The 16,928-nt window shown below is 40.5% G+C and overlaps 1 pseudogene; it reads left to right on the forward strand.

Moving 5' to 3' along the window:
- The first annotated feature begins 1,340 nt into the window (after positions 1-1,340).
- LOC114692285 lies at positions 1,341-14,531 on the forward strand (annotated as a pseudogene).
- The last annotated feature ends 2,397 nt before the right edge of the window (positions 14,532-16,928 follow it).

Genomic DNA, 16,928 nt, shown 5'->3' on the forward strand with positions numbered 1-16,928 from the left:
TTTCTCCCCTCAAGGGACTCCTTGGGGATTTGTAAGGCATTGTGGTTTGTGGTGACATCCTTGCAGTCCACTCCAAGCCAGCAGATCTCAGTATAGCTGTCCATATCCATCTTGCTTTCTAGATCTGAGTAGAGGACTTTGCCCTGTGGCAGTAAGGAAAGTCATGGACATTCAACATTCAACGTATTCTGTCACTTCTTGTTGTAAACAGGAATGTAGACTTCTAAGTTTTTTTTCTTTACACTATAGAATTAAAAATATATTTATTTTTAGTGGTTATTACTCCTCCCTTAAACACTAAGCTGTGTAAGGAAAAAATTATGTCAATTTTGCTCACACCATTGTACTCAAACATTGAGCTCAGGATCTGTTCCATCAAAAGTAAGCTACAAACGTCTGTTAAAATTAGTGGACATCTGTCTGCCTGGTGCTGCTTGGACTGAGTGGATAGAAGAAAACCACAGGCCCACCCTGGCTGCCATGTACCATTATGGTGAGTGAATATATGGCAGGGAAATGGGAGAGGGAGAGAGAGGCGAATGTTTCAATTGAGGTGAAAAGAGGCAGATTTATAGCAGCGAAAGTGGTCAGGATTTGGGCTGATGTGGGTGGCCTGCTTATCACCCAGGGCCCATGATGCTGCTGAGGGCCATTTCTGGGTCTGTGGCCCTACCATAGTGAAGGTCTGTTATTGGTGAAATTATTATGGCCACTCCACATAGTTAAAAGGAAGATTTATTTAGTGGGTAACTTACAAAAAAAGGAAAGGTAGGTTGTGGGGTCTGGAGAAGGTGTATTGAAGTCCAGCCGTGTTCTCTGGAGCTCTGCTCGGTCAACCTCCACCATCTAGGGTCCAAGAACAGAGAGCGTGTGTTGGCCCATCCAGATCTCGGGTAGGCGTGACAGTTGCTGAAGCCTCAATTGGGGGTTGGAATTTCCAGATCAAAGCTGGAATGGCTATCCACTACAGTCTGGGTCAATGTTCATGGCTCCTGTTACCACGGAAGGCTATGCAGATGCCTTGGGGTCTGAGCCAACACCTGAGGCCAGGTTGGTGTCCAAGGGTCATCCTGTTGCTGGGACCAAACAGATCAGGGTGGCTTGTGCTTCCACCTGGAGCTATGGTGGCATCCAAGCCCAAGTTGCTGCTGAGGGTCATGACTGGGTCTATGGTCCTGCCACAGCCAGGGTCTGTGTTGATGTCAGTGGTTGATGTTACCATCAAGAGCTGTGTGGATGCCTGGTGTCTGGGCCACCACCTGGGTCAATGTTGGAATCTGACGACCATGTTGCTATGGGCCTCATAAAGATCTGAGTGGCCTGTGCTGCTACTCAGAGCCATGGAGACATCTGAGCCCAAGCTGATGCTGAGCAACACGTCTGAATCCATGGCCCTGCTGCAGTTGAAATACGTATCAGTGTCTGTTGCCAGTGTTAACACAGAGGCCCCATACAAATCATGCATGTTCAAGTCTGAGGGCCATGCTGAGATGGCCCCACCCCTCACTGGCCTTGGGAGAGCTGTCCTGATGACCCTGATATGGGAGAGCTGGTACCATCTTGTTAATGAATTTCTAAATGGTCTTATTAAACAAAAAACACAGAGACAGATATAGAGGTTATAGCCTGAGAGAGATGAGAGGAATAGGAATAGCCATGAGCTAACCTCACCTCACCAACACCTCAGCTTCCAAATGCAAGTGATTTCCTGTTTATCCACACCTATATGCCTTGCTGTTCTGCCATATGATTTGCTATCTCTGTCCAGCTACATCACTTCCTCTTTCTGCCCAGCTCTGTCACTTCCTGCCTGTCTATACAGACCTACAGACCTCCAAAGTTAACAAGTGTTGGAATTTAAAGTGTGTGCCACCACACCTGGCTTTGTTTCCAGTGTGGCCTTGAACTCACAGAGATCCAGACAGATCCCTGCCTGCCAAATGATAGGATTAAAGCATGTGCTACCGTTGCCTGACTTCTTTGTTTACTTATAATGGCTGTCTTTTTACTCTGATCTCCAGGCAAGCTTTATCTATTAAAGCACAAATAAAATATCACCACACCATCCCACATAGGACAGTTGACCTCCACACTTGGAAAAGCTGGTTCCACCCCTCAACATGGGCATGAGAGAGCTGACTCCACCCCTCATCTGACAGGGTGGTCCCAAAGGCCCAGACTGACCAACTCAGCTACCACCGAGGCATACATCCAGGCCATTGAGTTGGCCCATCCCAACATATACTCCATCTATGACCTGATGGAGTGAGTGAACAGACTGGTCCCATGGAACCATAGCCACAGGATCTCCATGACTCAGGGCAATAGCATGATATCCAAGAGGAGTTTCAGTGAGAGTCCAGTATTGATGGTGTGCCACAAACCAGAGGCCTTGAATCTGATCAAGAACATGACCAGCAACTCATTACCCAATGAACATTTGCAAGTAAAGCTGTTTGGACAAAAGGGCCTACTGTGTGACATAGTGCAGTTCCCAATGCCACTAAGATGAATGAGCAAGTGATGGAGAGGTGGGAAAAACAGAGGAGGCAAGTGGGGTTTTTTGTTTGTTTGTTTTTATTTTCTTGTTGTTGGTGGTGGTGGTTTTGCCTCTTGTTTTATTGTTTGGTTGTTTGTTTGTTTTGATATTTTTATTTTTATTTCTACAGGTGAAGGGAGAATATGAAGAGACTGGGAGGTGAGTGAGATTAGGGTACATGATTCCCAAAGAATCAATTTAAAAATTATGTTTCAGGTAAAAGCTAATTATTGAGGGGGTAGGAACATGTATTTTGACCCAAAATAAGTTTGTATAAAAATATACAACAAGCTGGGCAGAGTGGCACAGAGATTCATTACTGGTCAATATGCTGAGAATAAATGACTATAAGTGCTTAGCCCTAGATGAGTTAGCGATATCAACCCCCCACACACACACATCAGAGGTTTCAGGAACATTATGGAAGAGTAGGCAGAAAGAATGTAAGAGCCTGATAATTGGGTTGAGAGCTATGAAACTCAGAGTCCTGGACATAGCAAGGCTGATATACATATAAATTCATAACAGTTGAAGTTCCTGCCACAAGATCTGCACAAATTCAGGCCAATCATAGTTCCAGCATGCATGCAGGAGGGCCCCCACCCTGACTAAAAAGCTACTATTGGCTGCTGAAGAAGGGAGAGTCAGTTTTCTTTGGGTACGTATTTGCTGGTAGGTTGTCCAGACTCTGGTGGATGATGTTGCAGCTATTTGCATATGGTCAACACTAACTAGACTCAAGGGAATTACAATAATACTAAAAAAAGGACATGTAGTCAGGAGGGAAATGGGTTCATGGATCTAGGAGAAGTTGAAGGTAAGTAGTATGTGGTAGATAAAATCAAAATACATTGTATACATATATGAAATTTTCAAAAAATAAATAAAATAATATTTAAATTTCAACTAATTAAAATTTTTAAAAGAAACATTAAAAGCTAAAATTTACAATTCTAAAAGTAACAATTTTTCAGACATTCATAATATTAATAAATGAAAGAATCAGTTTCTTTTTGCTGAAGTACCTTAGTGATATGCAGTTTTGTTGCTGTTGATATTGTTTGGTTTTTGTTTTTAATTTTTTAAGTATCTGAAACATTTTCCAACACAACATTTTTGCAGTTGTAGGAGAAAGTGAATTCCACATAGAAATTTTTATGTGATTTATTTTAGACTTAGTGTTCATCATTCATTAAGGTTATTAAAATATATCAAACAAAACTTTAAAATATTTATTTTAACTGTGTGCTACTTTATTTTATAAAGGGTTAATACTTTCTATATCCTATGATATAATGCAATATAATATAATTAACATGTAGTTACATGTTAGTTGCCCTACTAGTTTATGAATTTAAACATTTTTCTTTCATAAAATTCATAGAAAAATTTACCTTGTCAAAGCTTTGATAGGGATTTGAATATATACACATGATATTTAAGAGTTCCAAAATTATGAAGACAAGTCAGTGCATATCTACAAACCCATTTAGGAAAGACTGATACATTTGTTATACCCTTTCTTCACAGCTACTTATAGCAACTATCCATTACATCAAATGTTATATGTAATTACATTATTACAAAATGGCCATCCTGATAACATGATTTATTTGTTTATAATTTGTAAAAACTGACTTGTTGGTTATTTCTGGTTCTTAATCATCTTAAATGAGAACAGACCATTTTGGGGAATCTATCACATGAGAAACATTCATAATTGGTTTCCCAGTAGTTGTTGAAGCATGTGTTAAGGCATTACTCAAAAGATAAAACTTCATTTCTTCTCAACAGGATGAGAACTTGATTTAGTATAGGCTCTTCTGATAAGAAACAGAATGGAGACTTTTCTATTAATTTAATGAAGAGCCTAAAGCCCCCAGTTTTGACAAAATCTATTTAAAACATATAGAATAGATGAGATATAGCATTTTATAAAACTATCCTGACAAAGTTATGTCAAAGCTATTCTTGTTTTGCACTTTACCTCTTTCTTAGTGCATTGGATTAAACTATATGATTAAAAGTGAAAAAATAACAGATTTAATTAATAGCAACTTGAAGGGTACTGGAAAAGTATTTTTGATATAACTCCCAGCAACTGAGAAAATAAACGAGTCCAATAATGGCTAGGAAATCTTTGCAAGTGAATTGGTTTTCCGTTCTTGGCTCTCAACAAAATTGAAGATTGGCCTAATAGAATAGGTCAGATAATAGATCATTAAGGATGATTTCTGATGTCAGACTACTATGAGATAGTTGGCTGATCACTCAGAAAATATTCACAGAATTAAATTAATTCCACTTTCATCTACGTATCACCAGATAAAATCCATTTCATTCTAAGATTCAAATCTATTCAGGTTGATGCTGAACCTTCCCCATCTTACTCAAGTGGTAAGCATATTCATCCAGATTTTCACTGTATTAGTCAGAGGACTCTACAGTAACAGACCCTATATAATTTTATATACATGTATATAATATAGATTGGAATTTATCCGAGTGATTTACAGGCTGCAGTCCTACTAATCAAAGAATGGCTGACTGTGAGTGGAAAATCCAAGAATCTAGTAGCTGCTATATCCACAAGGCTGGATGTCTCTTCTGGTCTCTAGTATATGCTGGAATCCTGAACAAGCAACTTCTAACACCAGTAAATGGACTTGCTAGTGAGGTGAGGGCAAGCAGGCAAAGAGCAAAATCTTCCTTCTTTGGTGTCCTTATATAGCCTTCCAGCACACTGTGTGGCCCAGATTAAAGGTGTGTCTTCTTCAATATCTGGATTAAAGGTGTGAGTTTTCCTACCTCAAAGGTCCAGATTAGAAGTGGGTCTACCTACTTCAAATTAAGCAAAATTCCCTCACAGGTGTCCCTTCGATTTTTGTATTTTAGTTAATTCCAGATGTAATCAACTTGACGACTAAGAATAGCCATCACATGCATTAGCTCATTAGAAAAAGTATTATCTCAGAAAGTGCTAATCTAATTCCATCTCTCTGTAGCTTTTTCTTTTATTTGGTTTTTTTTTTATGTCTATTAGTATTTGTCTGCATGTGTGTCTGTGCACCGTGTGTGCCCAGTGCTTGTGGAAGCAAAAAGAGGGTGTTAAACCCCCAAGATTCAAGTTACAGAATATTGTTTGGTTTTTGTTGTAAGCTGGGACATGGGTGATTAAACCCAGATCCTCTGGAAGAGCAGCTAGTGCCCTTCACTACTAAACCACCTCTCTCTTTGACTCTCTATGACATCTGGTCTTACTCTGTAGTCCAGACTAGCCTTTAACTTGTGACATTCCTCTTGTCTGTCTCAGTCTTCCAATTTCTGAGATTGCAGGCATGAACCAACATGCCTGGATGTCTTTGTTTCACAATTATCAAAAAAAAAAAAAAATGTCTGGGTCAGTTGGAAGATGAACAATGATGCCACAGCTCTCAGGCATATATGGAGGAGCATGGGCCCTGTCAGGTTCCAGAAGTGGGTGGAGATTTATATTAGATCTGATTTAGAAGTTAAAGCACATGATCAACTAAATGAACATTGTTTACTATGTGCATGGAAACCTCTATCTTCTGCACAACCACACACATTGCAGAGTAGCAAGACTAAAGAATGATGGACTTATACTTTACTTCTTAAGAATAATTGACATCATTTTGATATCAATGAAAGAGGCCTTATAGGACAGTTCAGTAAATAGCATAATCCCACAATATACAATCTTACCAGTATTTGAAGAATCCCTACCATAGAAGATATCATAAATGAGTAAAATAATTGGGTGAAGAAAAAAACCAAGTCACTGATACAGAAGTGATGAAACTTCTGAAAAGGAACATAAATAATAGCAATCCTAAGAACCTCAGTATAGAATGGGTGACCAGCAGTTTGAAGACAATTTACCTTTAACTGTTGGAGAAAAGGAAAACCTAAAGTCTTTATTTTAACTGTTGTCTCATGGGGATGAGGTTACTGAGATTCCCAGATTTCTTTCCTCCTAATGGCTCTTGGTCACCACTGGTGTGCTGATTGACTTGTGCTGAAGAAGTCTTGAGAAAGCTGAGACAACAGTAGTCAACACATTGTTCTGGTCTAACACAGCAGAAGATGATTTTAAAGATCTGTGAGATGCATTTGGGAAGAAACACTTAGGGAAGTGAGAGGCTCAGGCTCTTACCTATTGTTGTGGACAATGTTTTGGACACAGCAGGGGATAAGCACACACCTGCTCTTGGTGAGATTTGCTCATGACAGTTATAGCCTTAGACAGGAATATGTGGGCTTTCTGCCTATGAAGCTTGCGCAGAAATTTTGCCTAGAAAGTTTCCTTCTCACAGTGGCAAGAGGAAACTGAATATGAAGTATTGTGATGGGTCCAGGCTTATGTTATATATAATGGGTTTTTCTTTCCAGTTTAGAGTTATAGCTTCTAGACTCACATAAAACTGTCCCCAAGCTATATAAACACCCTGGTTTTTCCTGGCCTAAAGCATACAGTTAATAAAAATCTGTCCCTGTCATATGGATATCAGTTGCATTCGGAACAAATGAGAACTTTGTTCTTTTTTCCATTGATCACAATTGCTTTTAAAACATGACAATGTAATTTCTGTTCTTTTGCATAATCATGAAAAATATGGTACAGAAGTAAAGGAAATTCCTGAGATTCAGTGGACAGCAGGCATGCTTTTGATATTTAGCAGAACTCCTACAAGCACTTTGTGGGTTTTGTTGCTGTTGTTGTTGTTGTTTGGTTTTTAGTTGCTGTTGTATGTATTTTTTGAAATTAAAATATAATTATATCATTTTCCACATTTTCCTCCCTCCACTCCTTCTTTATACTCCTCCCCCTTGCTCTCTCTCAAAACATGGCCTCTGGCCTCTTTTTCTTTAATTATTATATAGATGATGATGATGATGATGATGATGAAGGATGATAGGTTGATAGATGAATAGATAGATTCTTAGATATATAAACACAGCCTAATCAGTTCATGTATGCTACTTGTGTATATATAATTTTGTGGCTGACCACTGGTATTGAATAGAAAATTGGGGAGGGGGGCTTTTCCCTAGGGAAGACTATTTTTCACACTCTCAGTATCCCTTAGTTACCTATAGTTCTTTGTCTTGGGTTTGGAATTTCATGAGATTTCCCCTTCATGTTAGTGTGTCTATAGGTATCATCCTTGTGCAAGTCTTTTTTAGGAAGCCATGGTGGTGAGACTTCATGGATGTCACTTCTTGGTTATTTCCAGGGGATGCAATCCCATGGCAGACATCTTGTTCTTTCTACTCTTACAATTCTTCCAGCCCTTTGTCCATGAATCCTTATACCTATACATAAGTGTTGCTCTTACCATTCAACGGAGAAACTTCTCTTTGCAACAAATGAAGACATTTAGAGAAAACCACAACAGATCAAAATGCAGAGAATAAGTGATCATGTACTATTCAGCCCCACCTTATCCATCTGTAAGTACTTGTTTCATGTTTAGATGTTAAAAAGGGCCATACAGGTATTAGATGGTATGATGACTATTCTTGGTTGTCAACTTGACTATATCTGTAATGAACAATAATCCAGAAATGGAGGGCACCCTTGTGGTCTGGTTCTTGAAGCTGGAAGACACAGGCTTTTGATCCAGATCTTGACCTGGGATGGCACAGGCCTTTAATACAGATCTTAAGGTGGGAAGGCACACCTTTAATCTGGGCCACACCTTCTTCTGGAAACCTATACAATGACAAGGGAAAAAAGGAAGAGGGTGTGTTCATTCATACACACACACATATGCACACATACATGTATATATATAATATTATATATATTATAGAGAAAGAGAAAAAGAGGAGAGACGGGGGGGGGGAGAATTCATTCTATAAGTTCTGTGATTCTAGAGAACCCTAACTAATACAGATTTTATTACCAGAATGGTTCTAGAGAAACAGAAGTATAAGGATGAATCTTTTAAGTATCTAGAATAGACTTTTTAATGTTCCACCACCCTCAAATTCACCAGCACCTTCAGCTACTGAAGCCTCACCAGTCACTCTCTCTTCTGGGAGCTGGGAAAGTTCTGAAAGCCCATGGTGTAAACTATATTTCAAACATAAAGAGATGAACGCCTTTGATTATCTTGATTCCTCAATAGTGAGTGGCGATGGATTTAGTGACACTGTGTATAAAACTTTTGACAGTTTGGAGGAAAATAATGATGCTGGTTGTTGCTCTTAATATCTCTGGATAAATTGATAAAGGGTAGGAATGAGCTCCACGATAAAATTAACCAACTTCAGAATACGGTGAAGAATAACAATGAGCTTAGTGATAACATTGACTGGCTCCAGATGTGAATAAACAGTCTAAAGTCTTCTAACTGTACCCTGGAAGAGACTCTTCTCTCCAGCAGCTCAGACCTTGAGTTGTGGAAAATCAAACCAAAGCACTCATTATAAGGTTTGCTAAATTACAGCAAAAAATCAAGTCTCCACCTCAGAAGATGTCAGCGGTTAAAGTAAGTGGATTAATTGGTAAAGAATGGGATCCTGTAACTCGGGATGGGCATGTATGGGAGGACTCCACTGAAGCTGAGAATTTTGCACCCTCAGATTTTCACACGTTTCATCTCACCCGAGGAAGTAGTGCCCTCAGCCCAACCTCTACCTATTTTCACCTTTCACTGAGGAAATGAATCCTTTAGTATCTGCTAAAACAGCATTGACTTTTCTGAAGAAAATTCCAGGCAAGGCAATACTGATGTCTCTCAAGGCCACCAATAGTTGCCTCTAGACCTATAACCAGACTCAAGGCAGAGCAGGCTCCTAGGAAGGGAGGTAAAAAGTGCAGTCCATGAGGATGTGCATGACACTACTAAGGAGCATAATGGTTTCACCAATTCATTCAAGCAAAATTCTGGGAAATATGTGTGGGAATGGATTATAAGTATGTGAGATAATGGTGGAAGAAACATAAAACTAGATCAGGCTGAGTTTATTGATAGGGACCCTACAAGTGGAGAGTCTAGGTTTGATGTGGGAAAAAAAGTGTCAAAAGTTTGTTTGAATGGTTTACTGGAGCATTTATCAAAAGATGGCCTACTGAAAAGGAGTTGGAGATGCCTGATATCCCTTGAATTAGTGTTGATGAAGGGATTTTTAAGGCTCCCGGAAACTGCAATTCTAGAGTGGGTGAGCTATGTAAAATCTCATCTTCCATGTGGTGGTTTGAAAGAAAATGGCCCCCCAAAGGGAGTGGCCCTAATGGGAAGTGTGGCCTTGTTGGAGGAAATCTGTCACTGTTGGGGCAGGCGTCAAGGTCTCCTATGCTCAAGATACCGCTCCATGTTACAGACCACTTCCTGCTGCCTGCAAGATGTAGAATTCTCTCAGCTGATTCTCCAGCACCCTGTCTGCCTGCATGTCACCACGTCCCAACATGATGATAATGGACTGAACTTCTCAACTGTAAGTGAGCCACCCAATAAATGTTTTCACTTATTAGAGTTGCCATGGTCATGGTATCTCTTCACAGCAATAGAAACCCTAACTAAGACACTCCGAAATGGAAAGGCCCAAAAGACATGCCCTTCACAAATCCTATAAGATGCAAAATAGTGAGAGGGGTACCAGCACATTTGAAGAATTTTGGTGTTGCCCTTTTCCTTGTGCCAGACCTTAAAGGGTTGGAGATGCTGCCACTCGATTGGGTGGATTAAATGCAATGTATTTAATTGTGTCTGAGGTAGCAGGGACCAGGTGGCAGCATTGAATCACTAGAGGCAAGATCATCATAGTTATAATGGGCAGCATAGCCAAAACAATGTTCATAATTGCCTAACCCATAATGGTCAGCACAGGCAAGATGATTTTTATAGTAGCATGACTCATTTGAACCATTGGTGTTGGCTAATCAATCATAGTATTTCCGGGTATGAAATAGATAAGAAGTCTACTGCACTTCTGTTTGATTTGTATAAGCAGAAAAATTCTCAAACAAATAAAAAAAAAAAAAGGCTGCATTGAATAGTGGCAAAATGCAGTCTCAGTCAGTGAATCAATTTCCAGACTTGAGCCAGCCTGCAGACCCAAAACCCCTTTAATGAAGGGATGGCCATGTTCCCTTGAAGAAGAATTCTGATAAGATATCTAAAAGTTTCACAGTTGGCCTTTCTCTGTTTTTTCCTCAGAGGGACATACAACCTTTTACAAGGGTAACTGTACATTGGGGGAAAGGAAAAACCAAACTTTCCAGGATCTGCTGGATACTAGTTCCGAATTGACACTGATCTGGGAGATTCCAAGAAACATTGTAGCCCTCCAGCTAAAGTAGGGGCTTATGGAGGCCAGGTGATTAAGGAAGTTTTGGCTGATGTCCAACTCACAGTAGTTCCAGTAGGACCCCTAATTCATCCTGTGTTTTTTTTTCCCCCAGGTCCAGAAGCCTTCAGAGTTGCCTCTACCAAAGATAACAGTGAATCAAAAACAGTGTTGCAGTCCTGGAGGGATTGCAGAAATTAGTGCCACCACCAAGGACTTGAAAGATGCAGGAGTGCTGGTTTGCACATCTTCCTATCTGGCCGGTGCAGAAGACAGATGGATCATGGAGAATGACAGTTGACTATTAAAAACTCAATCAGCTTGTAATTCTGATTGCAGGTGCTGTACCAGATGTAGTGTGCTTACTTGAGCAAATTAACACATCTCATGGTATGTGTTATGCATGGTATGCAGATATTAATTTGGCAAATGCCTTTTTCTCAGTACCTGTCCATTGGGACCACCAGAACTAATTTGTTTTCAGTAGTCAGCAGTATACCTTTAGAGTTTTGCCTCAGGGATATATTAACTCTCCTGCCCTGTGTCATGACTTAGTTAGAAGGGATCTTGACTGTCTGTCTCTTCCACAAAATATCACACTGGTGCACTATATTGGTGACATTATGCTTACTGGACCAAGTAAACAGGAGGTAGCAACCACTTTGAACTCATTGGTAGCATATATGCATATCAGAGGATGGAAAATACATCCAACCAAAATTCAAGGACCTTCTACTTCAGTGAAATTCTCAGGAGTCCAGTAGTGTGGGGCATGCAGATATTTCTTCTACCGTGAAGGATAAGTTATTACACCTGGCCCCTCCCACCACAAGGAAAGAAACACAGTGTTTAGTGGGCCAATTTGGATTCTGGAGACAGCACATTCCCCACTTGGGTGTGTTTCTCTGCCCCATATGCCAAGTGACTCAGTGTGGAGACCCACAGATGTTTCCTAGTGAGAATGGTGGAGATATATTGTGTACCCTAATAAATTTGCCTGAAGATCAGAGAACAGAACAAGCCACTAGATTAAATATAGTCACCAGGCAGTGGTGGCACACACACCTTTAATCCTAGCACTTGGGAGGCAGAGATTCATCTGGATCTCTGTGAGTTCAAAGTCAACCTGAACTATATGAGATTGACTCATTCTAGGAGAGAAGCAGAGCCAGGCAGTGTGGCACACACTTTTAATCCCAGCACTTGAGGTCTTATGCCTTTGCTTGGGAAGCACACATGCCTTTAATCCCAGCACTAAGAAGGAAGTGATGGCTGGGCAGAGAAAGGTATATAAGGTGTGAGGAGACAGGAACTAGAGGCTTTTTCAGGCTGAGGAGTCTAGAAGTAAGATGTGGCAGTGGCTTGTTCCTTTGTCTCTCTGATCTTTCAGCATTTACCCCAATATCTGGCTCCAGGTTTTTATTTTAAGACCTTTTAAAATTCGAAGAACAGAGAACTTACTCAGAGTCCGAGAGTCTGAGTTTGCTTTATCTAGTAGGGCTGCATAAGGAGATGATTTGACCAAGGGAGTGGCTACCAGGTGTTTAGAAAGGTCTATACTTGGCTGTGCAGTATGCTTTGATCTTGCAAGGGGGTGGTCTTTTGCCCAGCCCCTTGACATTGTTATAAAAACCCCTTTTGAATAAATGGAAAGAGCTGTTTGGTATTGAAGTGGGCCCTCTTGAAGCTATCCTGTGTTTCTGTTTTTCTTCTCATCAGCTAGGTCTCTCTTTCTATCTAATATTTTCTAATCCCTCTCTCATAAGAACCCTTCAAAATATGGGAGCTGACTTCCCACAACTCAGAAAGCTACTAGCTTTGTGTGAGACCTGGAACAGGAGAAAGAAAGCTCTTCCACAGGTCCAGGATGCTGTGCAGGCTGCTCTACCATTTGTACTATATGATTAAGCCAACTCTATGGTACCTGAGGTATCAGTGGCAGATAGGGATGCTGTTTGGAGCCTTCGACAGGTTGCAACAGGTGAATCACAGAAGAAACCATTGGGGTGTTGGATCAAGGCTCTGCCATAATCTACAATTACTCTTTTTGAAAGACAGCTCTTGGCTTGCTATTGGACTTTAGTGGAAACTGAACATTTGACAATGGGCTGCCAAGTTACCATGCAACTTGAACTGCTTGTCATGAGGTGGGTGTTATCAGACCCAACAAGTCATAAAGTAGGATGTGCACAGCAGCAATTTATTATAAAATGGTATCATGTATCTATGTACAAGATTGGGCCTGAGCAGGTCCTGAAGCACAAGCAAGCTACATGTAGAAGTTGCCCAAATGGCTGTGGTTTCTACTCCCGTTACAATGCTGTCTGCTGCCAAGCATTCACCTATAGCCTTGTGGGATATTCCCTATTATCAGTTGACTGAGGAAGGGAAGACTAAGGCCTAGTTTACTGATGGTTCTGTATGTTATGTAGGCACCACCCAGAAGTGGACAGCTGCAGTGTGTCATTGTAACCCCTTTCTGGGACAACCTTGAAAGATGCTGAAGGGACATCTTCACAGTAGACAGAACTTCAGGCAGTACCCATGGTATCACAGTTTGTTTGAATGGAGAAATGACGAGATGTGCAATTGTTCACTGATTCATGAGCTGTAGACAATGGATGGTTAGATGGTCAGGGACTTGGAAAGAGCACAATTGGAAAATTAGTGAGAAAGACTTCTTGGGAAGAAGTATATGACTAGATCTCTCTAAATGAGCCAAAGATGTGAAGATACTTGTGCACCATGTAAATGCTCTCCAAAAGGTGATGTCTGTTGAGGAGGAGTTCAATAATCAAGGAGATGGGATGACCCATTCTGTGAGCAGTCAGCCTCTTTCCCCAGCCATCCCTGTCATTGCCCAATTGGCCCATAAACAAAGTGGCCATAGTGGCAAAGATGGGGTTGTGCGGGGCTCAACAACATGGACTTTCATTCACCAAAGCTGACCTGGCTATAGCAGCTGCTAAATGTCATATCTGCCAACAGCAGAGACCAACACTGTGCCCCAGATATGACACCATTTCCTAGAGTGACCAGACAGCAACCTGATGGCAGGTTGACTACATTGACCACTTCCTATGTGGAAGGGACAATGTTTTGTCCTTGCTGGGGTAGATACTTAGTCTTCTTATGGATTTACCTTTCCTGCATGTAATGCTTCTACCAAAACCATCCATGGACTTACAGAATGCCTGACCCACTGACATGGTATTTCACAAAGTATTGCTTCTGATCATGGAAGTCACTTCACAGCCAGAAAAGAGAGACAGTGGACTTATGATTATGGAAACCACTGGTCTTACCATGTTCACTACCATCCTGAAGCAGATGGCCTGCTAGAAAGATTGAATGGCCTTTTGAAGACAGTTACAGGGTCAATTAGGTGGCAGCAGCATGGGGGGGGGGGGCTGGGGCAGGGTTCTCCAGAGGCAGTATATGCTTTGAATCAGCATCTGATATATGGTACAGTTTCTCCCACAGCCAAAATCCATGGGTCCAGGAATCAAGGGGTGGGAAAGAGAATAGTTTCACTCACTATCATCACTAGTGATCCCCTAGGAAAGATTTGCTTCCTGTTCCAACAACCCTAAATTCTGCTGGCCTAGAAGTTTTGGTATCAGAGAGGAAACCAAACCTGCCAGGAGCCACAACAAACATTCTATTGAACTAGAAGCTCAGACTTCCCTCTGGTCACTTTGGGCTTCTAATGCTCTTAAGCCAATAGGCTAAGAAAAGAATAACTGTGTTAGGAGGGGTGATAGATCCAGATTACCATAAGGAAATTGAGTTATCTCTTCACAATGGAAGTAAGAAGAATTATGTCTGGAGTGCAGGAGATCCTTAAAGGGTGTCTCTTGGTGCTACCATGTCCTGTGAAGTTAATGGGAAGCAACAATAGCCTACTCTAGGAAGGATGACAAAAAGCATGGACCCACTAGGTATGAAGGTATGGGATACTCCTCTAGGAAAAGAGCCAAGACCTGCTGAAGTGCTTGCAGAGGGTGGAGGAAATATAGAATGGGTAGTAGAAGAAGGCAGTTCTAAATACCATCTAAGGCCATATGACCAGTTGCAGAAATAAGGATTATAACCAACATGAGTGCTTCTATTTTATTTTGTTAAGAATGTATTTATACTATACAGATATTTGTGTTTTCTTTCAATTTCTTTATAATATGTTGTAACATCAATTAAGAGATCATCAATGGTTATCATATGTAAGATTGAGATACTAGAAGGATAACCCCAAGGGACAATGCCACCTACTTTAAACTTATAATGCCTTTGTGATTGTACAAGGGATATTTATATCATATTAGGAATAATGGTGAACTGGCTAAATATATAATGGATTTGTGATTATATATGGGATAGTTATGTTTAGGTATTACTATGACATGATTATTATTTTCATTTTGGAAATTAATCATGATATAAGGAGACATGATTGTGTGTCAAGTAGACAAGGAGTGGATTATAATGGCTATTCTTGGTCATCAATTTGACAATATCTGAAATGAGCTACAATCCAGAAATAGAGGACACATTTGTGATCCTGATCTTGAGGCAAGAAAATAACATACCTTTAATCAAGATCTCCAGGCTGATCCAGATCTTGAGGTAGGATGACACAGGCCTTCAATTCAGATCTTGAGATGGGAACACACACCTTCTCCTGGAAGGCTATATAAGGACAATGGCTTTCCACTAAGGACTCAAGTATGGAGTCTGATGATTCATGTAGACAGGATCTTCCCATTTTGCCTGAGGAGTTGGGAAGTATTCCTTGACAATATTACTTGTGAGAGTCCACCAGCACCCTTTGGACCAAGACATGAGTCTTTGTTCTCCTAGCCATCACCCCAGCCTCTAGACTTTGGGCCCAGGGACACAACTCAATTTCCCCATAACAGCACCCATTGCAGCCCCACTTTCAGGCCACCAGGCAGGACCCCTGCAAGCAGGCTAGACTACCATCATCCCCCACTTACCCTGCAACTTACAAGCCCCAAACCTATTTACCCTCCAAGATCACAGCTGCACCCTTAGACACAAAGTCCGCTAGTGAATAATGTACTAAGAGTGTCAATTGGACCAAGAGAGGCTCCCTCAGACACAGACACCACTTGCACCAATTGGAGGAAGAGATGGGTAGATGCCAGTGCAAAACTACAGTCAACAACATAAAGAACAATATGACACTACCAGAACCTAGTGGTTCTATATCAATAAGACCTGAACATCCCAACACAGAAGAAGCAGAAGAAACTGATCTTAAAAATGACTTTAAGAAGATGATAGAGGTCTTTAAAGAGGAAATGAAAAATTCTATTAAAGAAATAAAGGAAAAGACAAACAAAATTTGTAAGAAATCAATAAATCCTTTAGAGAAAGCCAGGGAAACCAAGAAAAAAACAATTAAACAGATGAAGGAAACAGTTCAAGATTTGAAAACTGAAATAGATGCAAAGAAGAAGACACAAACTGAGGAATGATGAAAATGGAAAAATCTGAGTAAATGAACAGGAACTACAGATGCAAGCATAACCAACAGAATGCAAGAGATGGAAGAGAGAATCTCTGGCATTGAATATACAATAGAGGAAATACATTTGTCAGTCAAAGAAAACAATAAAGCCAACAAAGTCATAACACAAAATGTTCAGCAAATCTGGAACACCATGAAAAGACCAAACCTAAGAATAATAGGAATACAAGAAGGAGAAGAATACCAGCTCAAAAACACAGAAAATATATTCAACAAAATCATAGAAGAAAACTTACCCAGCCTAAAGAAAGAAATGGCTATGAAGATACAAGAAGCTTATAGAGCACCAAATAGACTGGACCCCCCCACACACCAAAAAAAAAGGCCCTTGGCCACATAATAATCAGACAATTAAACATACAGAACAAAGAAAAAATATTAAGAGCTGTAAAGGCAAAGGTCCAAATAACATATAAAGACAGACCCATTAGAATAACACCTGACTTCTCAATGGAAACTCTGAAAGCCAGAAGGTCCTGGACAGACATTATGCAAACACTAACAGATCATGGATGCCAA

Source organism: Peromyscus leucopus, chromosome 20 (assembly GCF_004664715.2).
Source record: "Peromyscus leucopus breed LL Stock chromosome 20, UCI_PerLeu_2.1, whole genome shotgun sequence".
NCBI classification, from domain to species: Eukaryota; Metazoa; Chordata; class Mammalia; order Rodentia; family Cricetidae; genus Peromyscus; species Peromyscus leucopus.